General features: G+C 40.6%; 6 non-coding genes across 6 annotated transcripts; 4 read left to right on the forward strand and 2 right to left on the reverse strand.

Annotated features, from left to right (window-relative positions):
* The first annotated feature begins 2,716 nt into the window (after positions 1-2,716).
* On the forward strand, positions 2,717-2,805 carry trnay-gua (transfer RNA tyrosine (anticodon GUA)). The gene is given in 2 exon segments: positions 2,717-2,753; positions 2,770-2,805. It is a non-coding gene; the product is annotated as a tRNA-Tyr (tRNA).
* Positions 2,806-3,040: 235 nt separating this feature from the next.
* Positions 3,041-3,113, forward strand: trnak-uuu (transfer RNA lysine (anticodon UUU)). Its single transcript has one exon. It is a non-coding gene; the product is annotated as a tRNA-Lys (tRNA).
* Positions 3,114-3,896: 783 nt separating this feature from the next.
* trnak-uuu (transfer RNA lysine (anticodon UUU)) lies at positions 3,897-3,969 on the reverse strand. The gene has a single exon. It is a non-coding gene; the product is annotated as a tRNA-Lys (tRNA).
* Positions 3,970-4,204: 235 nt separating this feature from the next.
* Positions 4,205-4,293, reverse strand: trnay-gua (transfer RNA tyrosine (anticodon GUA)). Its single transcript is given in 2 exon segments — positions 4,205-4,240; positions 4,257-4,293. It is a non-coding gene; the product is annotated as a tRNA-Tyr (tRNA).
* Positions 4,294-15,188: 10,895 nt separating this feature from the next.
* trnay-gua (transfer RNA tyrosine (anticodon GUA)) lies at positions 15,189-15,277 on the forward strand. The gene is given in 2 exon segments: positions 15,189-15,225; positions 15,242-15,277. It is a non-coding gene; the product is annotated as a tRNA-Tyr (tRNA).
* Positions 15,278-15,512: 235 nt separating this feature from the next.
* trnak-uuu (transfer RNA lysine (anticodon UUU)) lies at positions 15,513-15,585 on the forward strand. The gene has a single exon. It is a non-coding gene; the product is annotated as a tRNA-Lys (tRNA).
* The last annotated feature ends 1,748 nt before the right edge of the window (positions 15,586-17,333 follow it).

Consider the following 17,333-nt stretch of genomic DNA (forward strand, 5'->3'; position numbering starts at 1 on the left):
TATAAATTCACAGCAAAATAGGTTCAGTTCACAATATCCTATAACGAGCTGTATTTAACGAAGTGGTTAAACGTTACAAAGGGCATTACAATTGTTGAAAAACAATAGCACACGGATAAAATATGCTATCCCCGCCGTTTTATTCGATTTGATTAGACGTTTCGCGACCGAAATGTTTTGTGTGCAGACTGAACGCACACCTGAGCCGAGCACGATCACAATACATATCCACAGTTAATCTAAGCAGTATCATATTGTAACCGTTTCGGTCTGTTATCAACCCATCCGGATCCAATACCAGGAGTCAGACACCCTTTTCGGTGGACACGCTGTTGACTTCTCACAAGCACCATCTGCCTTCACAAAGGCAGCGCTAGCAGTGGAAAGAACGAAGAACTGCAGGAGAAACGCTGGGGCTATTTAGAGCCCGATTATTCAACACAGAGGGGGGAAACCAAAGCCAAATGAGACTTAGAGGAACAGGAGACATCCAACAACAGTGTAAAGATAAAAAGGAATTCACCATCTGTCCCTTTAATCAATTGCCTTGCAGTTCCACTGTGTAGCGTTATGTTGGGTGTATTTTGATAAGAGCATTTGGGCTCTGAGCTGAAGCACTGATCTAAAGAAGACCTCTCCACCCCCAAAGTTATCAGATTTCCTTTGCTCATCAGCTTGGAACTGGTTTGCATCAAAGTGACAGTTTTGGGGAGGATGGCACCGAGAAGAGGCCAAATAGGTTGAATCCTGCTATGAGATGTCTGGAGAAAGGGGCCTGTAGGTGATAAAAACTCTTTGAAGTGGACGAGAGCCGAAATCCCGACATAGGGCTACGAACCCGGGCCAACCGGCATTTCCAAAAGATGGCATGGATTGACATCAGTCATATATCAAGCCCCCCTCCATTAGGACACTGGGGGCTGAAACCGAAATCCAATCTCAAGAACTGAAGAACCAATCACCTATTGATCTGACAGACTATAAGGAACAGTGCACAGACTCTCTCTCTCTCTCTCTCTCTTTCTCTCTCACCTGAACCAGTAACTCGCTGCCACAGCTCAAGCTGTAGCTCTGTTGCCCGAACCGGAACCAGAAACCAACCAAGTCTTTGCCGGCAACAGAAGAGTTAAACTGGGAGAAGGAGATTGAGCCGTACGAAGAATTCTATTAAAGGACTTTATTAAAGAAAGAACTTTACAGACTGTGCATGTCCGCCTGTGCCCACCTGATCAGTGGAGTTTTACATCTGGACAATTGAGTAATTCGAATGTATATGAAAGTTTTCAGTCATTTAAATAGCTATTTGAGTCTTAAGAAACTTGACCCTTGGAACAAACAGGGCCCTGCTTTCCTCAAAGACTTTGTCTTCAAGTAACTACGGTGGAACCCTGCTTACAAAGAAGATTTTGTGCACAACCTTGGAGCCTTCAAACCAGTGGAAAATCTGTTTGGAAAAGACTCTAATTTCGCGAAACCCCAACTTCCAGGTGCATCGACTGAGTGGAAGTTCTTGGACAAAGCCGAACCGCACTGCCTTTGTTCCAAACTACACGGACCATGTGCCGTGTGCTGTGATCTGAGCCCGAAGACAGAGGCCTCTCTGCGACGAAGTTCAGATAAGTTTAACAGTTTGGAGTTCATGATTCATGACATTTGAGAAATCAATTAGAAATGTTATTCTGTGATTCATAACTCTAGAATGTGTAATATCATTTAGTTTTCTTAAATATAAATGTGTGTTACATTAAACTGTTTTGTTGATAATTTTAGAAATAAAATCTGTCAACCCCGAGAAATATCTTCTCATTCCTGTTTAACTGTTTAGTCTGAAATTGACACAACTCAATAGACGTTAGATTATTGGTTGCCCTGCCTATCCTTGATCATTGAATAATAATCAGTTAAGGGAAATTGTGGTAACAAGTAATGATAGGATCTTTCTCGGCACCTAAACGTAAATGAGACTGATATATATATATAACGAGAAGTTACCTGACATAAATACTAACCTGCGTAGTTATTTAATGTCTGACTAACAATACTAACGAGAGACTCACCTTCGTCTTACTAACCGGTATTGTAGTTAATGTGTTTATAACCTTTTTTGTTTAACGATTTGTGTGTTATCATATGCGATCCCATGGTCTTTGATTTGGTCACGGAAGTGATTTGTCTTTGATTTGTTGATCTAGAGTTGAATTTTAATTAGCTTTTCCCTTTTGTATAATTAGTGTAGTGCTACATTTAGTTTTTGTTTTTGAATAAATTTAACAATTTATATCTTTGGAATTGGTGTCTGTGTCCAATTATTACAGAAATTGAGTTCTACAAGATTCCAGGATTCGTGATAAGGTGATACTATAAATTCACTTCTTAAATTGAAATTTATAAGTGTACCTTACGATACAACTGATAGCACTGCAACTCAGTGTAGGTGTGCGTTCAGTCCGGCAAACACAACACTTCAGTTATGAAAAGCTTTCTACAGGTGATGTATAAATGTAATATTTTCACACATTTGAATAAGTTTGATTTGATACAAGATTTATGAAGTTGACCAAACAAAATGACATAATATTTTTCAGGGGATAAAAATCTCACGACACAATTGGGTAGTCCTTACTGCACACGGGTTGAAAACCACTGAGCCAAGCCACGGTGCTTTTTGGCTTTGCACTGCCACTGAGACTGCCAGGCGAAGACGGTGAGTAGCTAACCTTCGATAGCTCAGTTGGTAGAGCGGAGGACTGTAGGTTTCAGGCAGCGGGCATCCTTAGGTCGCTGGTTCAATTCCTGCTCGAAGGAAGGTGTGATTATGGCTTGACATCGGTTTTGGACGAGCTCCCAAATGTCAAGCCATTGGAATTGCATGAGTACAAGGAGAAAACACAGGAAATTCGGATTTGTTGTGGAGAACTCGCATTGCCCAAACATCTCATATGCATGTGACCTTTGTCACCCTGAGCCCAGTTTTCTAAACCGGCCAGAAAGCGGTCTGGAAAAATCATGAAGCCAACACATTGTGATGCACTTCACTGAAGCCCAGGTAGCTCAGCCGGTAGAGCATCAGACTTTTAATCTGAGGGTCCAGGGTTCAAGTCCTTGTTCGGGTGCCTTGTTGACTGAGGGCCATGATGGTGAAAAGCCTGGATGGCCTTCCAGGTGACAATATGCAGTTGCGTCTAGGCAAGGTGTCTAGTCCTCTTTGCTTCTTTCGGCAAATATCCAGCCTGGGCAAGTGTTGTCTTCCAGAGGCAAGTCAAGCCAGGAACTCTGAGAGATGTTTTTGCCGTTGACGACGTGTCACTTTAGAACAGCACAACATGCATCTCTACTTGACTTGGCACAATCTGTGAGGGTTGGGCCAACACAACGTGTCCACACATTTGCAGGCGTCTTGAAATACTTGGAATGACCTGTGGCCCCATGCCATGCAGAAGTCCACAGCTATGCGTGTCAGCATGCTCTGCTCCTCATCCCCAATGTGCCACTTGTAAGAACTGTGTAAAAAGCGACAGAGAACGTGATCAGCAAAGAAACACAATTCTCCTGAGAATGACAATCATCGTGCCGATCGTAATCTCAGTGCATACCTGGAGTATTTCAAGACGCCTGCAAATGTGTGGACACGTTGTGTTGGCCCAACCCTCACAGATTGTGCCAAGTCAAGTAGAGATGCATGTTGTGCTGTTCTAAAGTGACACGTCGTCAACGGCAAAAACATCTCTCAGAGTTCCTGGCTTGACTTGCCTCTGGAAGACAACACTTGCCCAGGCTGGATATTTGCCAAAAGAAGCAAAGAGGACTAGACAACTTGCCTAGACGCAACTGCATATTTTATTGTCACCTGGAAGGCCATCCAGGCTTTTCACCATCATGGCCCTTGGTCAACAAGGCGCCCGAACAGGGACTCGAACCCTGGACCCTCAGATTAAAAGTCTGATGCTCTACCGGCTGAGCTACCCGGGCTTCAGTGAAGTGCTTCACAATGTGTTGGCTTCATGATTGTTCCAGACCGCTTTCTGGCCGGTTTAGAAAACTGGGCTCAGGGTGACAAGGGTCACATGCATATGAGATGTTTGGGCAATGCGAGTTCTCCACAACAAATCCGAATTTCCGGGGTTTTCTCCTTGTCCTCATGCAATTCCAATGGCTTGACATTTGGGAGCTCGTCCAAAACCGATGTCAAACCATAATCACGCCTTCCTTCGAGCCGGAATTGAACCAGCGACCTAAGGATGCCCGCTGCCTGAAACCTACAGTCCTCCGCTCTACCAACTGAGCTATCGAAGGTTAGCTTCTCACCATCTTCGCCTGGCAGTCTCAGTGGCAGTGCAAAGCCAAGAAGCACCGTGGCTTGGCTCAGTGGTTTTCAACCCGTGTGCCGTGAGGACTACCCAATTGTGTCGTGAGATTTTTATTCCCTGAAAAATATTATGTCATTTTGTTTGGTCAACTTCATAAATCTTGTATCAAATCAAACTTATTCAAATGTGTGAAAATATTACATTTATACATCACCTGTAGAAAGCGTTTCATAACTGAAATGTTGTGTTTGCCGGACTGAACGCACACCTACACTGAGTTGCAGTGCTATCAGTTGTATCGTAAGGTACACTTATAAATTTCAATTTAAGAAGTGAATTTATAGTATCACCTTATCACGAATCCTGGAATCTTGTAGAACTCAATTTCTCTAATAATTGGACACAGACACCAATTCCAAAGATATAAATTGTTAAATTTATTCAAAAACAAAGACTAAATGTAGCACTACACTAATTATACAAAGGGAAAAGCTAATTAAAATTCAACTCTAGATCAACAAATCAAAGACAAATCACTTCCGTGACCAAATCAAAGACCATGGGATCGCATATGATAACACACAAATCGTTAAACAAAAGAGGTTATAAACACATTAACTACAATACCGGTTAGTAAGACGAAGGTGAGTCTCTCGTTAGTATTGTTAGTCAGACATTAAATAACTACGCAGGTTAGTATTTATGTCAGGTAACTTCTCGTTATATATATATATCAGTCTCATTTACGTTTAGGTGACGAGAAAGATCCTATCATTACTTGTTACCACAATTTCCCTTAACTGATTATTATTCAATGATCAAGGATAGGCAGGGCCACCAATAATCTAACGTCTATTGACTTGTGTCAATTTCAGACTAAACAGTTAAACAGGAATGAGAAGATATTTCTCGGGGTTGACAGATTTTATTTCTAAAATTATCAACAAAACAGTTTAATGTAACACACATTTATATTTAAGAAAACTAAATGATATTACACATTCTAGAGTTATGAATCACAGAATAACATTTCTAATTGATTTCTCAAATGTCATGAATCATGAACTCCAAACTGTTAAACTTATCTGAACTTCGTCGCAGAGAGGCCTCTCTGTCTTCGGGCTCAGATCACAGCACACGGCACATGGTCCGTGTGGTTTGGAACAAAGGCAGTGCGGTTCGGCTTTGTCCAAGAACTTCCACTCAGTCGATGCACCTGGATTTTGGGGTTTCGCGAAATTAGAGTCTTTTCCAAACAGATTTTCCACTGGTTTGAAGGCTCCAAGGTTGTGCACAAAATCTTCTTTGTAAGCAGGGTTCCACCGTAGTTACTTGAAGACAAAGTCTTTGAGGAAAGCAGGGCCCTGTTTGTTCCAAGGGTCAAGTTTCTTAAGACTCAAATAGCTATTTAAATGACTGAACACTTTCATATACATTCGACTTACTCAATTGTCCAGCTGTAAAACTCAACTGATCAGGTGGGCACAGGCGGACATGCACAGTCTGTAAAGTTCTTTCTTTAATAAAGTCCTTTAATAGAATTCTTCGTACGGCTCAATCTCCTTCTCCCAGTTTAACTCTTCTGTTGCCAGCAAAGACTTGGTTGGTTTCTGGTTCCGGTTCGGGCAACAGAGCTACAGCTTGAGCTGTGGCAGCGAGTTACTGGTTCAGGTGAGAGAGAAAGAGAGAGAGAGAGAGAGAGACTGTGCACTGTTCCTTATAGTCTGTCAGATCAATAGGTGATTGGTTCTTGAGTTCTTGAGATTGGATTTCGGTTTCAGCCCCCAGTGTCCTAATGGAGGGGGGCTTGATTTATGACTGATGTCAATCCATGCCATCTTTAGGAAATGCCGGTTGGCCCGGGTTCGTAGCTCTATGTCGGGATTTCGGCTCTCGTCCACTTCAAAGAGATTTTATCACCTACAGGCCCCTTTCTCCAGACATCTCATTGCAGGATTCAACCTATTTGGCCTCTTCTCGGTGCCATCCTCCCCAAAACTGTCACTTTGATGCAAACCAGTTCCAAGCTGATGAGCAAAGGAAATCTGATAACTTTGGGGGTGGAGAGGTCTTCTTTAGATCAGTGCTTCAGCTCAGAGCCCGAATGCTCTTATCTAAATACACCCAACATAACGCTACACAGTGGAACTGCAAGGCAATTGATTAAAGGGACAGATGGTGAATTCCTTTTTATCTTTACACTGTTGTTGGATGTCTCCTGTTCCTCTAAGTCTCATTTGGCTTTGGTTTCCCCCCTCTGTGTTGAATAATCGGGCTCTAAATAGCCCCGGCGTTTCTCCTGCAGTTCTTCGTTCTTTCCACTGCTAGCGCTGCCTTTGTGAAGGCAGATGGTGCTTGTGAGAAGTCAACAGCGTGTCCACCGAAAAGGGTGTCTGACTCCTGGTTTTGGATCCGGATGGGTTGATAACAGACCGAAACGGTTACAATATGATACTGCTTAGATTAACTGTGGATATGTATTGTGATCGTGCTCGGCTCAGGTGTGCGTTCAGTCTGCACACAAAACATTTCGGTCGCGAAACGTCTAATCAAATCGAATAAAACGGCGGGGATAGCATGTTTGATCCGTGTGCTATTGTTTTTCAACAATTGTAATGCCCTTTGTAACGTTTAACCACTTCGTTAAATACAGCTCGTTATAGGATATTGTGAACTGAACCTATTTTGCTGTGAATTTATATTTACTGCGAATAGTTTATTGTGTCTGGTCTTGGTCTGTCTGCACTAAATAAATGATTTGTATCAAGGGATTATTTAGTTTGTCTGTGTACTTTTTTACCTAACCACTAAAGGCCACTCCTCGCACTTCACACATTTGCCCTTTTAATTACTCCCTTACTGACATACTTTAACATGCAATGTGCGTGTGATAATAGTTTTAGCAGCCTGTTGCCATTCAGGTGAGACAATACCTAGTAAATCCTTTTTTTTTTTTTCATGTTGGTGCACCGCGAAGGTTTTTGGTCTCAGCAAAGTGTGCCGTGGCATTACAACGCTTGGGAACCACTGGCTTGGCTTGTTGGGCATCCAGGTATGCACTGAGATTACGATCGGCACGATGATTGTCGTTCTCAGGAGAATTGTGTTTCTTTGCTGATCACGTTCTCTGTCGCTTTTTACACAGTTCTTACAAGTGGCACATTGGGGATGGAAACATCTCTCAGAGTTCCTGGCTTGACTTGCCTCCGGAAGACAATATTTGCCCAGGCTGGATATTTGCCGATGGAAGCAGGGAACATCTTGCCTAGACGCAACTGTGTATCTCATTGTCACCAGGAAGGCCGTCCAGGCTTTTCACCATCATGGCCCTCAGTCAACAAAGTCTCAACACAGCACAGGTTTAGAAAACTGGCCTCAGGGTGAAACGGGTTAGGGTTAGGGGTTAGGGTTAGGGTTAGGGGTTAGGGTTAGGGTTAGGGGTTAGGGGTTAGGGGTTAGGGGTTAGGGTTAGGGGTAGGGTGAGGGTGAGGGTTAGGGTTAGGGTTAGGTTTAAAAAAATAGGTTATTGAGGTTGTCAGGTGAATCAAACCTTTGGTTCCTCTGACATCCTCAAGTGCACTGGCACTCACAGGTGTTGAGGCTATTGTTGTGTCCTTAAAAGATGCATCCGAAAGTATTCGTTCTATAGTCTGTTTTGTTAAGGTAATTCAGTGGGATGAGATGTGGTGTAATTGAATGATGTGAAGTTTGTATGTACAAGAATATGTCTTAAAAGTAAGGGGAATGTTTGGAATTGGGATTAAAATTTAATTATGGAGTCTGGAAGTCTATTACCTAGGTTTTTAAGGGAGTCTGGGTTTTGTTTTGGGGGGAATAAGTTATGGGGAATAAATTTAAGGATAAGTTGTGAAATTGATTATTGGGGATAGGATTGAGGGTTACATTTGAATAATGGTTAGGTTTAGGGATTGGGTTTAGAGGTTGGTTTGAGTGCCTAGTTAAATTGTGGGCTAATTATATTTTAGGGTTAGGGTTGGGGTTATTTTAGGGTTGAGTTTAAGGGTTAAGTTTAAGGGATAGGGTTAGGGTTGGGGTTATTTTAGGGTTGAGTTTAAGGGTTAAGTTTAAGGGATAGGTTTAGGGTTTAGGTTCAGGGGTAGGTTTAAGCTTGAAGGCCTAATTAAATTATGGGTTATTCATATTTGAGGTTAAATTTAGGGGTTAAATTTAGGGTTAGGGTTGGGGTTAGGGTTGGGGTTAGGGTTAGGGGTTGAGTTTAAGGGTTAGGTTTAAGGATTGGGTTTAGGGGTAGGTTTGAGTGCCTAGTTAAATTGTGGGGTAATTGTATTTTAGGGTTGAGTTTAAGGGTTAAGTTTGGGGTTTGAGTCTTAAGTTAAGGTTAGGTGTTGAGTTTAATTAGTCTAATTGTATTTTTGTGGTTGAGTTTTAGGAGTTAAATTTCGGGTTTAAGTTTGAGGGCCTAATAAAATTGTGAGATTGAATTAGGTGATAAAGTTTAGGGATTGGGTCTAAAATTTGGGTTGGAGATTAAGTTTGATGGCCTTGTTGGGTTTTTGGGGTTGGGTCTGAGGTTAGGTTAGGGTTGGGTTTTGGGGCTAAGTTTTTAAGTTTTAGATTACATTTTGGGACTACATTAAGGGGTAGAGGGTAGGTTGTAGTTTTGTATTTAGGGTTAAGGAGTAAGTTTGGGATTCGACTTATTATTTATTTTTTGACTTGTAAAATTGGGGGTTGTGATTGAGCTGAACGAATTGCTTGAAATTGAAGTTTAATTTTTTGGGGTGTAGGAAGTTAAATGTGGGTAGGTCTGAGGGCAACTACTGGGATTTTTTTGTGTTTGTTTTAAATCTTTCATTGAGTCCTAATGGGTAAATTGTATTTAGTTTGTGAATCCAGTGTCTCTCTCTTATTTGTCGTTGCATTGTATTCTAATTATGATTAGTTTCTAGACCTGTAACTGTCATTTGTTGTGTGTGATGTTCTATGAAGTGTTGCACTAAATGTGTGCGTCTATCCTTTTGTTTGTTAATATTATAAATGTGTTGACCTATTCTAGTACTAATCTGGTTTTTAGTCTCTCCGATGTATTTTAAATTGCAAGTTTTACATTGAATGAGGTATATTGCATTTTTTGTTTTATGTGTGATGCCTGACTGTAACTTGAATGTAGTTTTATTGCTTGTATTGGTGATATAGGCCAGCTGACGGAAGTAGGTTGGTTTAGACTTGGGTTTTCGGTTGGTGTTTTGGCATTTACTATGGACTAGTAGGTTATGTAGACTTTTGTTTTTCCGATATGCAGATATTATTTTGTGATTTGGGAGTATCTGGTGTCTGGATTGTTGTTTTTGAAAGTTTAGTTTAATGGAGTTGTTGATTTGAACTGTATATTGGGAATAAGTAGTGATTAGAGGTATAATAGTTTTATTGTCTTTAATTTTAGGTTGCAAAAATGTTTTTTTAATGTTCCTGAGGAAGGTTCTACTGTACCCTCTCTTGTAGAGTGCTGTAAATAGTGTATTGGTGGCCTTCTTAAATTCTGTGTCTTCTGTGCAGATGCGGTGAAATCTTAATAACTGTGATTTGATAAGACCTTTAAAGGTGTGCTTTGGATGGAAACTGTGTCTATGTAGTAGTGTAAGTGTATCGGTTTCTTTAAAAAAAAACTTTTGTGTCTAAAGTGTTGGTGCTCAAAAATTGTGGACCTTTATAAGTGCAAGTGTCCAGAAAATTAATTTCGGTCTTATGAATGGTGCTCGTTACTTTAATGTGAGGGTGATGGTGATTGAGTTTCTGTATAAAAGTGTTGAATTCTGTTAAAGGATGGGGCCAGATTCCCCAAATGTCATCTAAAAATCTGTAGTAGTGGGTAGGTAGCAGTGTACATTGTTCTAGTATCGTCTGTTCCCAGTCAGCCATATAGATATTAGCATATGCTGGTGCAAACCTTTTTCCCATAGCTGTGCCCTTTATTTGTAAAAAGTGTTTGTTATTGAATTCAAAGTCATTTCTTTCTAGGCTAATTTGTAATAATTGTAGGATTTGGTTGTCTGGTCTGTTGATGTCTGGATAAAGTTTGAACCATTTTGAGACTGTGTTTAAACCTGTTATTGTATCTATGTTAGTGTAGAGATTTGTGACATCAATGGAGAAGAGCCAGGCATCATGTGGTACTATTATGCATTTTATTTTGTTGATGAAGTCATAGGTGTCTTTTATATAACTGGGGTGTTTTTGCGAGATGGGGTTAAGGAAATGGTCAATGTATTCCGCAATGTGGTATGTTTCGCTGTTACAATCTGATACTATGGGTCTACCAGTGGGGATTTGATAGGGAATGGTCCATGTGGAAGGGTGTTTGTGAATTTTTGGAAGTAGATAAAATTGTCTTGGTCTGGGTGCATTGGTCCCTCTTAAATATTGTTCCTGTTTGTTATTGATGTATTGTGTATGTCTAAGGGTCTGTAATATGTCCCGTATGTATATTTGATTTTGTAAGTAAATGGGTTCTGTTAATTGTTGATAATGTTCTGTATTGTCTAGTTGTCTATATGCTTCTGTTAGATATTGTGTTTTGTCCATAATTACTATTCTGCCCCCTTTATCCGCTGGTTTTATAATAATGTTCTTATTTTTTTGTAATTGTTGTAAAGCTCTCCTTTCCCCCTGTGTTAGGTTATCCAAGCGGTTATCTTGATTGTATTGTATATTGTAGCTGTAATTTTGGTCTGTTGTTATTAGTTGTCTTATATGTGGATGCATTTGATTATTTTTTGGTTCCCAAGTTGATTTGGGAATAAAAGGTCTAGGTGAATGTTGTGTATCCTTAAAGAAATCTGCTAATTTTAATCTACAATGATATGTTTGTATGTCTGCTTTAAGCTGTGTAGAAAAAATAAGGTCGGGGGTCGGGACAAAGGAAAGCCCTTTGTTTAAGAGATTCCTCTGTTCCATATTTAATCTGAATATTCTGGATAAGTTCAATATGTTAGGTGTGTCCTGTTGTATTAATTCTGTAGTGTTCCTGTTCACTGAAATGTTTGTGCTCACAGGATTTATAAGTTTAAATGCCTTATCCAGTGGTATAGGATTGTTTGTGCTGTTTGGGTAGTCCAGTGGATGTCATCGGAGAGAGTTCTATATGTTGTTGGGTCTATTGACGTGATATTATTGTAATTGTTCATTATGTATGAGTTTATTTCTCTAATGTTGTTTTGTGTATGTTCCTCCAGATGAGTTGAAAAGTTGATCATAGGGATATGTATCTGTGCCCGAGGAAATTTTATTTCTGCTGTTCGAACCATTTTCTGTAATTGCTTAATTGCGGTTTCTTTTACTTTTTGGTCCCCGTTATTGATTCCAAATGAAAGGATTAGATGTTGTACTTCCTTATTGAGGGCTGTGCGTTCTAGAATACTGGCAGCATGTATAAATTTGGCTCCTGGGTAGCTATCGATTTGTATATGTGAATTATTATGTTGCCCTATGGTATCCAAATTGGAATCCCCTATGATTACTATCGGTTTTGTTGTAGTTAAATGCCAATCTGTTAGTTTTCTCTCTGTGTTTGGGTGTCTATGAACCGTATATCGTGTATTTTCATGAGGTGGTGTTGTATTGAGGCTATCATTGTTTTCGAATTGTGAATCTGTTCCATCAGTATTATCCTGATCTGCGTCAATATTACTTGTGTCTATTATGGGGCTGTCCAGTGGAATCATATTTGTTGTAGAGTGGTGTATCTGGGCTGGTATTGTGGTTTGTCTAGGTTTGGCTATGGTTCGGGGAGGTAAGGGGTTAGTATATGGTAGTCTAGGGAGGCTGGGGTTTTCTTCTATTGGGGTTGATATTATGGTTGGTCTTGGTTTGGGTATATTGTGTGGGAGCAAGGGACTAGAATATGATAGTCTTGTAGGGATAGGAGTTTCTTCTATAGGGGACGAGTGAATGCCTTGTGAATCCGAAACTACCACATTACTGTAGAATCTAGCAGTTTTGGGTCTCTGTGTAGATAGGTTGGGTTCTAGTGTGGCTAAAGAAGCAAACTGATTACATAGTTGTGAATTAACATTCTGTGTGTCTATTAATCCGTTTGTTGATGCGATTTGTGTTTGATTAGTTAGGAGGATTTCAATTCGGTGCTTGGTTTTATGTAGAATTTCTGGCTTTAATCTATTTCCATAATTTCGTTTTGCCCATGTCATAGCTTGGTGCAGTTTATCTTTCCAGTTCGTTCCTTTGTATTGTAGAATGTCTTCTAGTAATGTGTTTAATGCATTTTCATAATGTACTTGCAATATCTGTAAATTTGTGTGCATCCAATTAATTGCGTTAGCTGTCAGTAGTTCTAAAGTATCAAATGTAGGGATAGCAGGTTTGATGTACTGTCCTAGTATTTTAGTTTGTCTTTGGAAGGCTATTGGTAATTTGTCTTGATAAATAGCACTATTTGTTATTGTTAGGTGATGACTAATCTGTATAATTTTGTAGAAATGTTTAACCATTTGTGTTCTGTCCATAGTGTTTGTAGATAGGATACAATACTATATAGTATGACAATTTATTTATTAATGGTTTTTAAAAAAAGGAAAAAATAATGTTGTAGTTAGCATTAACAAATTGCTCCAGCTAGTAAAAACAAAGGCTCTGCTATTGTTGTTCTTTAAGAAACCTCAGTATGATGTGCTTAAAATATCCTAAAAACAGAGCATAAAACAGTCTTTTAAAACAAAAATATACAGGAGTAATACAGATAAAAGAAAAGTCATACAAAATGCATCAATATATCGTACATGGGTAGGATGACTTTTTTCCGGTTTTGGGTTTAAAAGCAAGAGTAAATAAGTCCAATTCCTACCCTTGTAATTCCGTTGAAAGTCTTCCAAGTCCTGGTATCCGGTGTGTTGTCCGTTCTGTATCCGAGTTGAATCCTGCAATGAGATGTCTGGAGAAAGGGGCCTGTAGGTGATAAAATCTCTTTGAAGTGGACGAGAGCCGAAATCCCGACATAGAGCTACGAACCCGGGCCAACCGGCATTTCCAAAAGATGGCATGGATTGACATCAGTCATAAATCAAGCCCCCCTCCATTAGGACACTGGGGGCTGAAACCGAAATCCAATCTCAAGAACTCAAGAACCAATCACCTATTGATCTGACAGACTATAAGGAACAGTGCACAGTCTCTCTCTCTCTCTCTCTCTTTCTCTCTCACCTGAACCAGTAACTCGCTGCCACAGCTCAAGCTGTAGCTCTGTTGCCCGAACCGGAACCAGAAACCAACCAAGTCTTCGCTGGCAACAGAAGAGTTAAACTGGGAGAAGGAGATTGAGCCGTACGAAGAATTCTATTAAAGGACTTTATTAAAGAGAGAACTTTACAGACTGTGCATGTCCGCCTGTGCCCACCTGATCAGTGGAGTTTTACAGCTGGACAATTGAGTAAGTCGAATGTATATGAAAGTGTTCAGTCATTTAAATAGCTATTTGAGTCTTAAGAAACTTGACCCTTGGAACAAACAGGGCCCTGCTTTCCTCAAAGACTTTGTCTTCAAGTAACTACGGTGGAACCCTGCTTACAAAGAAGATTTTGTGCACAACCTTGGAGCCTTCAAACCAGTGGAAAATCTGTTTGGAAAAGACTCTAATTTCGCGAAACCCCAAAATCCAGGTGCATCGACTGAGTGGAAGTTCTTGGACAAAGCCGAACCGCACTGCCTTTGTTCCAAACCACACGGACCATGTGCCGTGTGCTGTGATCTGAGCCCGAAGACAGAGAGGCCTCTCTGCGACGAAGTTCAGATAAGTTTAACAGTTTGGAGTTCATGATTCATGACATTTGAGAAATCAATTAGAAATGTTATTCTGTGATTCATAACTCTAGAATGTGTAATATCATTTAGTTTTCTTAAATATAAATGTGTGTTACATTAAACTGTTTTGTTGATAATTTTAGAAATAAAATCTGTCAACCCCGAGAAATATCTTCTCATTCCTGTTTAACTGTTTAGTCTGAAATTGACACAAGTCAATAGACGTTAGATTATTGGTGGCCCTGCCTATCCTTGATCATTGAATAATAATCAGTTAAGGGAAATTGTGGTAACAAGTAATGATAGGATCTTTCTCGGCACCTAAACGTAAATGAGACTGATATATATATATAACGAGAAGTTACCTGACATAAATACTAACCTGCGTAGTTATTTAATGTCTGACTAACAATACTAAGGAGAGACTCACCTTCGTCTTACTAACCGGTATTGTAGTTAATGTGTTTATAAGCTTTTTTGTTTAACGATTTGTGTGTTATCATATGCGATCCCATGGTCTTTGATTTGGTCACGGAAGTGATTTGTCTTTGATTTGTTGATCTAGAGTTGAATTTTAATTAGCTTTTCCCTTTTGTATAATTAGTGTAGTGCTACATTTAGTTTTTGTTTTTGAATAAATTTAACAATTTATATCTTTGGAATTGGTGTCTGTGTCCAATTATTACAGAAATTGAGTTCTACAAGATTCCAGGATTCGTGATAAGGTGATACTATAAATTCACTTCTTAAATTGAAATTTATAAGTGTACCTTACGATACAACTGATAGCACTGCAACTCAGTGTAGGTGTGCGTTCAGTCCGGCAAACACAACATTTCAGTTATGAAACGCTTTCTACAGGTGATGTATAAATGTAATATTTTCACACATTTGAATAAGTTTGATTTGATACAAGATTTATGAAGTTGACCAAACAAAATGACATAATATTTTTCAGGGGATAAAAATCTCACGACACAATTGGGTAGTCCTCACGGCACACGGGTTGAAAACCACTGAGCCAAGCCACGGTGCTTCTTGGCTTTGCACTGCCACTGAGACTGCCAGGCGAAGACGCTGAGTAGCTAACCTTCGATAGCTCAGTTGGTAGAGCGGAGGACTGTAGGTTTCAGGCAGTGGGCATCCTTAGGTCGCTGGTTCAATTCCGGCTCGAAGGAAGGCGTGATTATGGTTTGACATCGGTTTTGGACGAGCTCCCAAATGTCAAGCCATTGGAATTGCATGAGGACAAGGAGAAAACCCCGGAAATTCGGATTTGTTGTGGAGAACTCGCATTGCCCAAACATCTCATATGCATGTGACCCTTGTCACCCTGAGCCTAGTTTTCTAAACCGGCCAGAAAGCGGTCTGGAAAAATCATGAAGCCAACACATTAAGAAGCACTTCACTGAAGCCCAGGTAGCTCAGCCGGTAGAGCATCAGACTTTTAATCTGAGGGTCCAGGGTTCAAGTCCCTGTTCGGGTGCCTTGTTGACCGAGGGCCATGATGGTGAAAAGCCTGCATGGCCTTCCAGGTGACAATATGCAGTTGCGTCTAGGCAAGGTGTCTAGTCCTCTTTGCTTCTTTCGGCAAATATCCAGCCTGGGCAAGTGTTGTCTTCCAGAGGCAAGTCAAGCCAGGAACTCTGAGAGATGTTTTTGCCGTTGACGACGTGTCACTTTAGAACAGCACAACATGCATCTCTACTTGACTTGGCACAATCTGTGAGGGTTGGGCCAACACAACGTGTCCACACATTTGCAGGCGTCTTGAAATACTTGGAATGACCTGTGGCCCCATGCCATGCAGAAGTCCACAGCTATGCGTGTCAGCATGCTCTGCTCCTCATCCCCAATGTGCCACTTGTAAGAACTGTGTAAAAAGCGACAGAACGTGATCAGCAAAGAAACACAATTCTCCTGAGAACGACAATCATCGTGCCGATTGTAATCTCAGTGCATACCTGGATGCCCAACAAGTCAAGCCAGTGGTTCCCAAGCGTTGTAATGCCACGGCACACTTTGCTGAGACCAAAAACCTTCGCGGCGCACCAACATGAAAAAAAAAATAAGGATTTACTAGGTATTGTCTCACCTGAATGGCAACAGGCTGCTAAAACTATTATCACACGCACATTGCATGTTAAAGTATGTCAGTAAGGGAGTAATTAAAAGGGCAAATGTGTGAAGTGCAAGGAGTGGCCTTTAGTGGTTAGGTAAAAAAGTACACAGACAAACTAAATAATCCCTTGATACAAATCATTTATTTAGTGCAGACAGACCAAGACCAGACACAATAAACTATTCGCAGTAAATATAAATTCACAGCAAAATAGGTTCAGTTCACAATATCCTATAACAAGCTGTATTTAACGAAGTGGTTAAACGTTACAAAGGGCATTACAATTGTTGAAAAACAATAGCACACGGATCAAACATGCTATCCCCGCCGTTTTATTTGATTTGATTAGACGTTTCGCGACCGAAATGTTTTGTGTGCAGACTGAACGCACACCTGAGCCGAGCACGATCACAATACATATCCACAGTTAATCTAAGCAGTATCATATTGTAACCGTTTCGGTCTGTTATCAACCCATCCGGATCCAAAACCAGGAGTCAGACACCCTTTTCGGTGGACACGCTGTTGACTTCTCACAAGCACCATCTGCCTTCACAAAGGCAGCGCTAGCAGTGGAAAGAACGAAGAACTGCAGGAGAAACGCCGGGGCTATTTAGAGCCCGATTATTCAACACAGAGGGGGGAAACCAAAGCCAAATGAGACTTAGAGGAACAGGAGACATCCAACAACAGTGTAAAGATAAAAAGGAATTCACCATCTGTCCCTTTAATCAATTGCCTTGCAGTTCCACTGTGTAGCGTTATGTTGGGTGTATTTTGATAAGAGCATTTGGGCTCTGAGCTGAAGCACTGATCTAAAGAAGACCTCTCCACCACCAAAGTTATCAGATTTCCTTTGCTCATCAGCTTGGAACTGGTTTGCATCAAAGTGACAGTTTTGTGGAGGATGGCACCGAGAAGAGGCCAAATAGCAACAGAGCTACAGCTTGAGCTGTGGCAGCGAGTTACTGGTTCAGGTGAGAGAGAAAGAGAGAGAGAGAGAGAGACTGTGCACTGTTCCTTATAGTCTGTCAGATCAATAGGTGATTGGTTCTTCAGTTCTTGAGATTGGATTTCGGTTTCAGCCCCCAGTGTCCTAATGGAGGGGGGCT

The sequence above is a fragment of the Amia ocellicauda genome, unplaced genomic scaffold, assembly GCF_036373705.1.
Source record: "Amia ocellicauda isolate fAmiCal2 unplaced genomic scaffold, fAmiCal2.hap1 HAP1_SCAFFOLD_26, whole genome shotgun sequence".
NCBI lineage: Eukaryota > Metazoa > Chordata > Actinopteri > Amiiformes > Amiidae > Amia > Amia ocellicauda.